This window comes from Siphateles boraxobius, unplaced genomic scaffold (genome assembly GCF_051911475.1).
Source record: "Siphateles boraxobius isolate OS27281-9 unplaced genomic scaffold, OSU_SipBor_1 7, whole genome shotgun sequence".
NCBI lineage: Eukaryota > Metazoa > Chordata > Actinopteri > Cypriniformes > Leuciscidae > Siphateles > Siphateles boraxobius.
This window is the reverse complement of record NW_027509197.1, coordinates 20,751,916-20,764,838: the sequence shown is the minus strand read 5'-3', so window position 1 is coordinate 20,764,838 and position 12,923 is coordinate 20,751,916. Positions and strand designations below refer to the sequence as shown.

The 12,923-nt window shown below is 38.3% G+C and overlaps 1 protein-coding gene across 2 annotated transcripts in view; it reads left to right on the top strand.

Annotated features, from left to right (window-relative positions):
• The first annotated feature begins 667 nt into the window (after positions 1-667).
• Positions 668-12,923, top strand: part of arhgap15 (Rho GTPase activating protein 15) — a 63,113-nt gene continuing 50,857 nt past the window's right edge. Inside the window, exons 1-3 of one of the 2 annotated variants that reach the window (XM_077216200.1) lie at positions 668-780; positions 2,159-2,277; positions 2,409-2,556. The gene's annotated coding sequence lies outside the window, so the exon portion shown is untranslated. Of the gene's footprint in view, positions 781-2,158; positions 2,278-2,339; positions 2,557-12,923 lie in introns of those variants that run through there. The other variant, XM_077216201.1, reaches the window with a different exon arrangement.

The window sequence follows — 12,923 nt, the reverse complement described above, 5'->3', positions numbered from 1 at the left end:
TTCTTTACCGCTGAAAATATTCTTAAAACTGAAGTGTGTAATTTCTGCGCCACTAGCATCACCAGACTCTATTTACACTCTCTTGGGAAATCAGCCTACAAGTTGCCATCTTACAGTTCTCTACACATTAAGCTGGGATTGGAGAAAGTCTTTTAACATCCAAAAATTTGCTCACTTCACCTCTTTAAATCTTCAGTCATTCATCACAAACAGGTTTTTAGAAGAGTTGGCCAAGCAAAATGGAGTTCCCACATGCATTTCTAACATTACAGTGCACAAGAAAATTGCACTTCCTCTCCTCTCGGTTCACTTTTCATTCTTTCTTCACCCTCTCTCCATCTAAATCCCATGACCTGGAGCAAAGCGCAGGGATGAAACAGACTCAAAACACTGACTGGCTCTCTGTGTCAATTAAATACTTGTACGCTGAAAGAAAGAGAGGTAGAAAAACAGAATTGATTGACACTTTAGAGTTAATCCCCATATCAGCGACTCCTGGAGAGGTGGGATACACTTAGAGCACAGGGGATCACCGACGGGAAAGAGAGAGAGTGAAATGAGGGAAGGAAAGGAGAAAAGATGGGGGAAGGTATCAGAATACATTATGGACACATACACAGTCTCATATCTATCTTTATTCCCTCCTTTTCTCTGCCCAGGCTTCAGGGGGGATGTAGGCTGCTGTCCGTGCCTGAGGTGAAGGCCCCTCGCTGGGCAGAGGATGCAGCAGCAGTGGGCTTGGAGGTCTGGTGGTGTTGCTGGTGTCCTGCTGAACAAAAGGCCTCTATGAGTGAAACACATAACAGCATTTTAATGAGCCACAGTCTGTTAATATTTTAACACTCAGTTAGGACTCTTCCAGACAGCGGGGCAGCAGGGAGTGGAAAGGAAGGTGCTTGGAGAGATGGATAAGTGCAATAAATTGAGCTTTGAACTGCATGAGATGAGTTTTTGCGGTTTAATCACAGTAGATGTCCTAAAAGGTTCAGTCTCTGAGACTAACTAGTGTGTGTGTAGTGTCTCATTTGTATCTAAATATTAGTGGTTTCATTGCGGAATCCTCAGAAATAGAATGTACACATCTACAAAATTAAATTCATCTAAAGTTTGCATGTGGAGGAAGTAAAATGAACTGGAATTAGAATCAAGCTAGATCAGAGTTACAAGTAGAAATAGTCAGAAAGAAAGAAGAGAGGGAAGAAGAAAGGTAAAATACTTGTTTGTCTCTAAAGGGATTAGTAGAGGAAGTCACTTACCCATCAGCCCTTGCGTGGTAGAGTGAACGTCCATCGGTGTGGAACGCTGCTCTTGAGACACACCCACCAAAGAGGATCATGGGATACTTAATCCACAACAATGATGAATGAAGCAGTCAAAATAAAAAAAATAAAAATAATAATAATAAAAAAAAATTATACATATATATATATATATATATATATATATATATATATATATATATATTTATTTGTTCTGGACTGGAAAAGGCTGTTTCTAAATTTTATATATTACCAGTTAAGTCTTTCTTTCTTTCTTTCTTTCTTTCTTTCTTTCTTTCTTTCTTTCTTTCTTTCTTTCTTTCTTTCTTTCTTTCTTTCTTTCTTTCTTTCTTTCTTTCTTTCTTTCTTTCTTTGCAATATAATTAATATAAATTAACAAAATAAATGACTATTAACATTATTATTATTGGCTTTTTTATCTATATAGAAAATTAAGGGAAAGAAAGATGGGAAATGTCAGGATATCAACTTTTTTCCTCAAAAGCCTGTAAACTGTCCACCGGTGTTGCAATTGGGCTACTTTTACACTGTTGCAGTGGGTTGTTGTTTAAGTCTACGTGATTGGGTTAGTTTTTGGCCTCAATTTGGCTAGTTTTGATTAGCAATTGGGTTGGTTTTGTTATGCAGACCTGGCAAACCTGCTTTCCACAGCACAGACTCATCCTTCATTTTAAATATATTTGATAAAATTATCATATACATTTTTTACTGGTACGGCACATTATAAAATGTAAAGTTTTTGCATTAATGGCTCTTCGCTGCTCCAGACTTTCTCTTGATTGACAACACACCAGCATTAGTATCGAAGCTCTTTCAGAAGTTAAATATTTATCTTGGTCTTGTCTGTAATCCATCCCTCTGGTTTTTGTTGTCTTCAGGTTAAAGTTGAGATGCCTCTTTTGTCCTCACATGTCACAACACTGTTAACCAGCAGCTGCTGCAGAAAGACCTCATGGGAATGCCTTCCCTATACCTGTGCTAAAAGCTTTTCCTTCAGGTGTGTGTGTGTGTGTGTGTGTGTGTGTGTGTGTGTGTGTGTGTGTGTGTGTGTGTGTGTGTGTTTTAACCTTTGACAGCACTGGGGTTCAGATGCGTTAACACTGACTCTCTCACTGTGTTTGAAAATAGTTAAAGCGAAGGAGAAGAAAGGAAAGAAAGGAAGAAAGAGGAAAAACAGAGAGGAAATCAAGGGGACAGACCCTTGGGCAGACGCTTTTTTCCCTCCGTTCAAAGGAGCCGCCGGATCAGCCGGAGACTTCAAGTGAAACCTGATAATGTTAGTGGTCAGAGAAACATTTAAAGGTGGCATACACATTACTCTATGTTGCTTGTCCCCCCCCCGCCTTTCTCCTTCTCCGAGACAGAAAATCTCAAACACCTTTTCTTTCCCTCGGGAAGACTTTGTTCTGAAGTGCTCTGGGATCATTGTTGTGGCTCTCCTTCAAGCGCGTTTCATTTTTAAACAGTTTCCTCTCTGTGATGCTCTCAGATATGCTCCTCTCTCTGAGAAGGCCGATAAACAGACAAACTATTTAACCGGCGAAAGACAAGGGATTTTTAGTGTGATCGCAAGTCAAAGCCATATGTTCTCCTCTCTCTTTCTCTCCCCCTCGCTAATGAGTGTATTTCTCAGCTCCTCTGCGGATTAGGCATGCAAAGAAAGAGTGAAGGAAAGAAAAGATCCAATTGAGAGACGGCGAGGTCCGCCGAGCTCAATGGGAGAGAAAAGCGGGTGAGAAAAAGGGGGCGAGAGGTAGAATGGCCTGATCTGCAGGGGGCAGACCCTCACTCCAGGACCTTCCTCTCTTTCTGTCATCTCTTTTTTCCCCCTGTCCTCCTCCGTTCTGTCTTTGGGATTCAAATGCCGTCTCATTAGTTTTTATTGGATTGAAATGTTTCGCGAGGTCCGCGTTCACGTAGGGTTTGGTGGTGGGATTCGAGAGGCTAAGAGTGCACCAAATAAGTTGTATCCTTTTGCCTTTTTTTCGCTCGGCTTTTCACAAGCTCATTCCCATCCCTCCTTCTGCGCCCGCTAATTGTGCCGTCGTCTTCACGCTTCAATTTGCGGGGAAACCGCTTAGAAGTTAAAATAAAGGAGCCGTTTTCTCTCTCTACACACTTCAGTCCTCTGTTTGTGCTTTTTTGAGTGCAAATTGATGTGTTTGACTCTCACGAGAGACGAAAGGAATGGAGGCTTGTTTTAAATATTTATTCATGTCCAGCTTATAAAGACAGTACGAAATGCGGTGCTATATAGAATTATATATGCATGTCAAGTATTTTACTCAACAAAAACAGAAAAGCATTCTCCAAACTGCAAGTAGGATGAAAAATTAAGTTGCGTGTTTGTTTAAAAAAAAGTCTCTTGACTTCACCTAAATTTGAAATGGAGACAAATATTACATCCATGAAGGTTTTATTATTTTTAGCCAGTTGATATTCACACACACACACACACACACACACACACACACACACACACACACACACACACACACACACACACACACACACACACACACACACACACACACACACACACACACACACACACACACACACACACAAAATAATGTCCTTCTCTTAAGGTTCTTTGCTTACAGGGTCAGTCTCCTGCTATTGTGTTGTTTCCTGTGCTGGCTCCTGTTATCAGTGGAGATCTGCCTCTGTAGCTTTCTACAGCCTGGGACAAAAACACAAAGAGCCACTACACACACACACACACCTACACACAAGGACACTTTCCCAGGATTCCCCCAGTACAAAGTAAACTAGGCATATGTGTCTGAGACATCTTACTGTTCTCAAATCTGATTTTCTTATGGGTGTTTCAGCTATTGCCCCTTGGACTTTTAGGAAATAAACTCTCTTAAAACACTTCTCACACTATCACTATTTAATTAATAACAATGTGACAAAGTGGAAAATACAGGCATCTCAAGAATATGATGTATTGTGTTTACTAACATTATGGATATGATGGAAATGACTGTGATGGAAATTTGTTTCGATTGTTTAAAGGCTGTAATTCATACTTTCTTGATGGATTTTCATACTTTAGGATAAGAGTGAAATAATATAAGGTGTATATATAATAAAATAATAGCAAATGTTGAAGGCATGGTAAAAAAAAAGTTGGGTTTCCATGGGAACTTACCACAGACATAATAATTTATACTGTACAAACTGTATATTCTATCCCCTAAACCTCCCCATCACAGAAAACTTCCTGCATTTTTACATAAAAACAACAACAACAAAAAAACACCATTTGCATGATTCATAAGCAGTTTTTATTTCATGGGGACCAGAAATGTCCCCAAAAAGGCAAAGGTTTCTGGTATTGCCATCATTGTAAGGATATTTTGTCCCTATAATGTAGGGAATGAGCCCCCCCCCACACACACACACGCAATAAAAAAATAATACTAACTAAAGTGCTTTGAGTTGAAGTAACCCCCATATTATGAAATACTAATATAGAACATATTGTACATACTATATTGATCTCTGTAATGCCTTTCCATTATAAATGTCCATATGTGAGCTCAGTGTGGGCAGGGGTAAGATATGGACAAAGGCCTTTTTCTTACAAAGATAACAAACACACACACGAATACACACAAAGGTAACACCCCTCCCCTGCCAAACTGCCCCTCGACCTCCCCTCTCGCCCCCAAATCTACCCTCATTGTCACTAATCTCATCCCAAGATGTTATCAGCTGTGTGTGTGTTTGCCTTATCTGCTGCATTGGTTATCGTAGAATAGGTCAAAACAGCAGAGTGCTGCTACCGGTAACTTTCACCTCAGGTTAAACTCAAGCATGCTTGCAAGCGGACAGACACACATTTAATCACCCCAGCAAAGTGTTCAGATTCTTTCCGAAAATTAGGCCTGATCTCTGCGGCATTCATCAGACCACCATTATGACGTCACATCCCACTCGTTCTCTGGGATTAAACACTGAGAACTGATTACTTTTTTTTTGTTCTGTTGTCCACTCACCCTCGTTTTCTTTTCTTTCTTTCTCTGGCTAATAAGGATGACATGACCTAATCTAGGATCAGCGCTCTTACCGCACAGTTTTCTTGACCCCCTCTCTTCTTTTAGTCTTTTGCCTCATTTTCTTTCCTTCCCCCAACATCCTCTTAATCAGCTCACTTTTCCTTGTTCTTCTACTCACCCATCCACTTTTCTATATAGTTTGTCTCTTTCAATTCCCTCACTATTCAAACAATATAATTGGTCATATGCTAGGCTAACATGTGAATTAGCTAATTGGTCTTTGCTGTTCTGTCTCATATGTTCAACCATCCGTTCTTTTCTCGTTCTTTGTTACGTCTCAGTCACCCTGTGTGAGAAACTGAGCGCTTGCTGAAAGCACGCTAACTCTGTTTTGTTTCTCTGTAATGTATTAGTGTATGTCTAGGAGCGACGGTACATCCTGACTCTTGTTATTCAACTCTCATTTTGTTATTTTTCTCCTGTGTAGCGTGTGATTGAAAGTGCTAGCTTTCCTCCCTCTCATGTGAACGAGGGATGACAGAGAGCTACATGAACCTTGCTGGCGGGATGAAGGAAAATTAGACGAATACGGGGGACAAATACACATAGCAGGTGTTGAACGAAAACAGTCCTTAATATAATGCCACGTGTTTGATTTGGCTTATGAATATGAGGTTACACTGCCTCAGCATCTTACATCTGTATCAAATAGTAGCCATATAGTTCAAATCATACTCAAATATTAGTTTGTCAATGTGTATGTGAGTTTAAACAATTTAAAACAATGAAACAAATGTGATGACATTGCTTTGGATCATTTGTCTGCCAGCTATAAGAGAAAATATAGAAACAATTGCCTCCTTTTTTTTCAGAATATTTTTTCTTGTTTTGTATCTTTGGCGCTCTTCTTGACATTGTAACACATATTTATGTGAATTCTGAATATGTCAAACATTCATTGTTTATGTCTACATTTGTTTCAAAGTGTAAACTTTACACACCCAGAAACAATTCCTGCAGATCTTTTGACAAAAGAGAGATTTCTTAATCTTCAGCTTGCATGTTCTGATAGAGTGATATCAGATCAACTGCACATGCAACAGATGGACTGTATTGAGCTTGTTGTAAATATTTGCAAGGTCGTGACACGAGTATGAGAGAATGTGCATTTTAATAGTGAAATCAGATTAGGCATAGATCACAATTCTCACACACACACACACACACACACACACACACACACACACACACACACACACACACACACACACACACACACACACACACACACACACACACACACACACACACACACACACACACACACACACACACACACACCCTGAGGGCTGATGTAGGAGCAGGTGGAGTGATATACTTCACTTTGTTGTCATGAAGCACAACCCTTCCCCCAGCCCACACAGATAAAGAACCACACACACACAAGTGTTGCTTTAAGATCACCAGATATATTTGTGCTATAAAACAATTATTCGTAGCACAATCATTTAGTCACGACCAAATATTATGTAATGTAACTAGTAGTTGATTAGTTTTTAATCTGCCTTTTCCACTTAAATTAAAATTAAAATTGCTATATACTTCACACTGTATATACCGTATTGCAATTGCAATGTTTCTCATAATTGTGAGAAGATGAAAGTGTCTGATGCTGACCAAGGCTTTATTTATTTGATCAAAATACAGTAAGTACAGTAATATTGTGAAATCTTGTTACATTTTAAAATAACTGTTTTCTATTTTATTTTAAAATGTGTTAATAAACTTCCTGTGACAATGAAGCTGAAACAGTACTAGTCACATCACTTCTTAATTCTGCTTAGTATTTTTCTGGAAACTGTGATAAACTTTTTTTCTTTCCTCAATGGAAAGTTCAAAATAACAGCATTTATTTGTAATAATACTAAAGTCTTTACTAAACAACACTTGCTCACCCTAAACTAAATATCATTGTGTGATTTCATATCTTACAGTTTGAGACTTTATTTCTTATAGTTTTATTTCCCAATTATTTAGAATTGCCTATATTCTTCAGAATTGAATATGGTGCAACATATGATGTATAAATTTGAAATCAAAGCTTCACTGTTTAAAACATAAAACTCCACCTACTTCAAATAAACTTAAGTTCAGTTGCTGCCTTACATTTTTTAAGTATAGCCTAATCAAATTGTCTGTACAAGTAATTTAAGCTTAAATTATTTTAAACTGACTCGAAAAAAGATTGTTTAATCTTAATCTTAAAAAATGAAGTTGAAAACCAAATTGGTTTGGCCAATCCCAATTCTACCTCTTACCCCATTCACTTTCCCCTTCCCCTCTGTTTTGCACGTGCACGTGAAGGGGTAGGGCTGTCCCGATTCTCTTTTGGTTGGAGGGGGAGGGCTAAGGGGAAGGGCCCGATAGCCCTTCAAACGAAGATTTTTCGGGACCACATTTCAAACGAAGGGGTATGAGAAGTGTCACTACATACATCGGCTACAGACGCAAAATGGCTGCCCAAGCAAAAACAAGACCCATAAATGTACGAATTTTTGGCTTTAATAAGTATTTTAACAACAAATAATGATTTGCTTTGTTACATTCAATCTTGTATTCATATTTACGGTCAGTTTCTTCAAGGAAACGTTTGTAAAAAGATCGCTAAAATCGCTATAGTTTGCTAAGTCAATTTTGCAGCCATCATATATAACGTTACCATAAACTGATTCACCAGCAAACTTAGGCGTCAAAGATATCGTCGTCTCCGTTGTTTTCTCCGAACTTCACAAGACAAATGCAAAAAAATAGCTGTAACCCATGCAACTGAGATGACTGCAGCTGTCGACAGCATCTTGGAAGTTTGTGATAAACATCGGCGCATCTCCTGTGACTAGGCACTACGACGTATAATTATGTGTAACGGTGTAGTAGTGGTGTCCCATTTCTTAGGGGAATATTTTCACCCCTACGCCTTGCCACTCTGTTTCAAGGGTCAAGGGGAAGGCGAAGGGTTAGGGGTAGACGAAGGGGAAAGGGGTAGAATTGGGATTTGGCCTTGGATATGTTGATGAGTAATGGAAAAAACATGTTGCCGTGACGAATTAAGCTGCTCGAAGATGTTCAATAGGATGATTCAATATGATGTTGAATTGATTCATTTCTACATTCTCTAACCAGATGATTTTTTCTGGCATACACTCACCCACAATGGATGAGATTGCAGATGGAGAGAGACACACTGAATTTCACACATACAGTCAGTGCATGAAGTAATGCATTTTTAGCAAAGTATTCATTGACTGAAGCAGCCCTAGACTGCATTAGTTAGTGTAATGTTGGTTTAGTAAAATGTCTGTTGATGTTACTGGAATATGTGACTCCAGGTGGTGCTGTACAGTCATTTCATATATATATATATATATATATATATATATATATATATATATATATATATATATATATATATAAGTAAGTCTATGGAAAAGTTTTAGGGCAGGAGAATGTGTCATATAGAGTTTATGCTTAAGTGTAGCAAACATTCAGTCAACTTTGACGTGTGGGTTGTCAAATAATGTAATAGAATAGCATAATGTGGTTTCAATTGAGATATTTAGATTTTCTGATGTGTCTACGGTTCCCTTAGGGTTGCCTGATGGGTCTAAATGAACTGTGGGCCGTGTGGATGTTCTTTTATGTTGAACGGTTTGTCTCATTCCATTCATTCCTGTGATTAGCAATGCTAGCCAGGAGCCGTGTAGCTACAATGCGTTTCTCACGCGCAGACAAGCAGCCTATTGCTCTGTCCCTCTATTTCTTCTCTCCTTTTCTTTGACGCCCTCCTTCGCTTGGCAGGAGGGTCAGAAGAAAGGAGATTCACACTTTCATTTTCCTGTTCTTTTCCTTTCCTCCCCCTCGTTCCTAAGCATTCCTGCCGATGGGACAACATTCCAGGGCTTTGTTTAGGGTCAGGATGGGCTCAGAGATGTTTAATGATGGGGTTAGCCATACAACATTTCTCCTTTCTTTTATGAGAGACTGGGAGAGGGAATCTGAAATGTGCAATCATGTGTTGTTGTTACTTAAGAACACAGTTACTGAACGGGATTAGATTACACACACACACACACTAGAACATATCAGCAGGCTTTAACCGAGGTATTGGTGAAAAAGGCAAATATGGTCTCCCATACACACGCCCCAACACACACACACACACACACACACACACACACACACACACACACACACACACACACACACACACACACACACACACACACACACACACACACACACACACACACACACACTATTGCCGGAGGGATGCAGGTGTGAAAAACAATAAAGCACTGTATGAAACCGGGAGGTCTGGGCATTTGGGAGAATACTCCGGGTTCAGAACATTGACATTATTTTGTCATAGTTCTCACCTTATTTGGACTAAATATGCAACTTTTAGACCTAAACTAAATCCACCCAGAAACACTTACATGTAGACATTTCCAAATAACACAAGTAAAGTCGACAAATCTGATGGCTTTCACATGATACCTGCAAGGATAGAGAAAAGAAGCTTCACATTTCAGCTTTTAAACTCTCCAAAATGCTGTTTACTTGCACTGTAAGTGTGTGACAGTGTCACAAATGCTGTTGATAGAGCTCAACTTATTGAAACCCGGAATATTCCTTTTCCTTTTCTTCAATAATAACAATTTTATGTTGATAAAAGATTGATATTTTCCTCACACTGAGCTAACATATATTTTCAGAAAATATATTGCACAAATCATATGGACTAATGTAATGCTTTTTGTTTAGCCCATTTTTGGACCTCCGTCTGTCCCTATTCACTTTCAGTAACAGTCAGTGCATTTTTTTTATAAGAAATTATAAGAACATACTTCTTTTTAAGTTGGTCAAAAGTAAATACATTTTACAAATCATGTTACAAAAAATAATATTTAAGAAAAAATGCTGTTCTTTTAATCTTTTTATTCATTAAAGATCAACAACAAAAATATTAAGCAGCACAACTATTTTCATGTTTCTAATTTCAATTATAATAATATGAAATGTTTCTTGAGCAGCAAATCAGCATATTAGAATGATTTCTGAAGGATCATGTGACACTGAAGACCGGAGTAATGATGCTGAAAATTCAACTTTGCCATCACAGGAATAAACTACTTTAAAAAAGGAACAAACAAAAAACAGTCATTTTTATATTGTAATAATGTTTCTCAATATTACTGTTCTTACTGATCAAATAAATGCAGTCTTGCTGAGCATGGAAGACTTCTCTCAAAAACATAAAACAATCTTACCGACCCCAAACCTTTGAATGGTGGTGGTGAACATTCGACTGAACATTATCTTAGGTGTTCCATCAACTTGAAAGAATATTCATTTTGGGCTGAAGTGTGCTTTTAAATGAGCAATTATTAGTACACATCACACACAGTTATTATACAAAAAGAAGTGACATTATACCTGTTTTGTGCATTACAGCATTAGTTGGTTCTCATGGCTGACCTTCTCGAGTAAGGCTCAAACACACGCACACCTAAAATCAGACTTGGCTTGACCTTAAGTGAAGAGATTAATTCTCTTCAGGTGTTTAGATGCACAATAATAGATTACACACTTAAACACACACCTCTCATAGCTTTGCCATTTGTGATAAGGCAAAGAATGTCCTTTAATCTGCTAAAAGTCCATTGAGTGAGTGAGAAAATGCCTGTGTGTTTTTTTTTTTTTACTCCACAGTAACACAGAGTTTCACACAATATCTAACTTCCTGTCGCTGTGGCATTAATGCAGGAGCCCAACGGTGCACCAGCAGGACCCACAATAACAATCAGGCATGCGAGAGACAGCTCTTCTCAGTTCACATACCACCTGTGTGTGTGTGTGTGTGTGTGTGTGTGTGTGTGTGTGTGTGTGTGTGTGTGTGTGTGTGTGTGTGTGTGTGTGTGTGTGTGTGTGTGTGTGTGTGTGTGTGTGTGTGTGTGTGTGTGTGTTTGTGTGTGTTTGTGTGTGTGTGTGACCCTAAAAGCTCTCCACTGAGTCATTATAGGCGCAAAAGATTTCTGTGTTTGCTCACTGTACTCGTAACACTTGATAGTGTATCAGAAACCAATGCTTGAAATTCTCCAGGTCGTTCATTGCAGATCTACAGCATTGTTTTCTTCGCTTGCATACAATGGTCAGATAATGATAACGAATGGAGATGTGCTGAGATGAGAATGTGAGAAAGTAGATCAATGGCCGGTTGCGAGTGCGACCCTCAAATATTGATGAGACGAGACTCAAAGAGAAATATTTAACATCATCAATAATTAATAAGCGCAGAGTTAACGTTATCTGTTTAAATGCTTTTTTGCTGACCTGATTTTGTCCACTGAACCTGAACTTTGAGGGAAAAATATAGATGGTCTGTGCCTTTAAAGTATTGATTTTTACGATCAAAGGTTTTAAATGTAAAAGAGTGAAAAAAAATATGCAAAAGCTTATATCAGTTATTTAGGAGCAAATTGTATTATTAGTGTATTTGATGTGTAAAGTGTGATCCCTGATAATCTGATCTGTTAGATATTGGCCATCACATAACTCTCATGTGATCTAATTAACTCCTACATTATTTTAAAGCCCTAACACACTCTGTGCCGTTTATACTTTATTCTATTTCTTTACACACACACACACACACACACAGACGCGCGCGCACGCACGCACGCACGCACGCACGCACACACAACCACACACACACACACAGTTGCAGTAAGCTGCAAGAAAAATGCCCATACACATTAAATCTTTACTTTCACTACTGAGACCTCTTGTACTGGCCCTAAATTATTGTATAAGGCCGACTTAATAACTCAACTCTACAGGGAAGATTTTTAGTGGTGTACTTTGCTGGGCAGCATGAACTTTTCTCCAGTTCACATTTGCTCATTGTGCAGATTTTAGTGAGACACAAATCTACTGGACGACTGACCACCGCCCCAGGTGGTTTATGGGATGCAGGTGGGATAATCAGGTTTAACGCTTCAAAGACACTCACAGACACCTGGTCAGGTGCTGCCCTACACTGACACAAAGAAACCCTTTTTTGTTGTCTATAAGAACTAGTTATAGTTTTAGTTGTTATTGTGAGAACAGTTGTCACAAATAGTTATTAAACTATTCTTTTCATCCACACACAGTATCATTATTTCTGTAACAAATTCAAATTATCACAGAAGTACTGGTATAAAAGTTTATAGTTCGGGTATGAACACTGATATCTACAATAGCAATCAAAATTAGAGTCAATCACCTTAATCACCGTTAATCAGTAACTTGAAAGACACTTCAAAATGCATTTGTCATTTAATCATTAATTCAAGAGATTTGTTCAAAAAACACTGATTCATCCAGTAATGGAACAAGTCATTGAATCATTCATTCAAACCAAATTTTCATAATAATTATAATTCATTCAATTTAATTAAATATAATAAAATAGACTGTTGCAATTAACATTTTGTGAGTACCTCAAGCAAATTACTTTTTTTTCTTTTTTTGGTTGTCTGTTCAGAACTGTGGGAGAATCGTGATCTCTATTTTAAAACAAAATTGGTTATTCTCA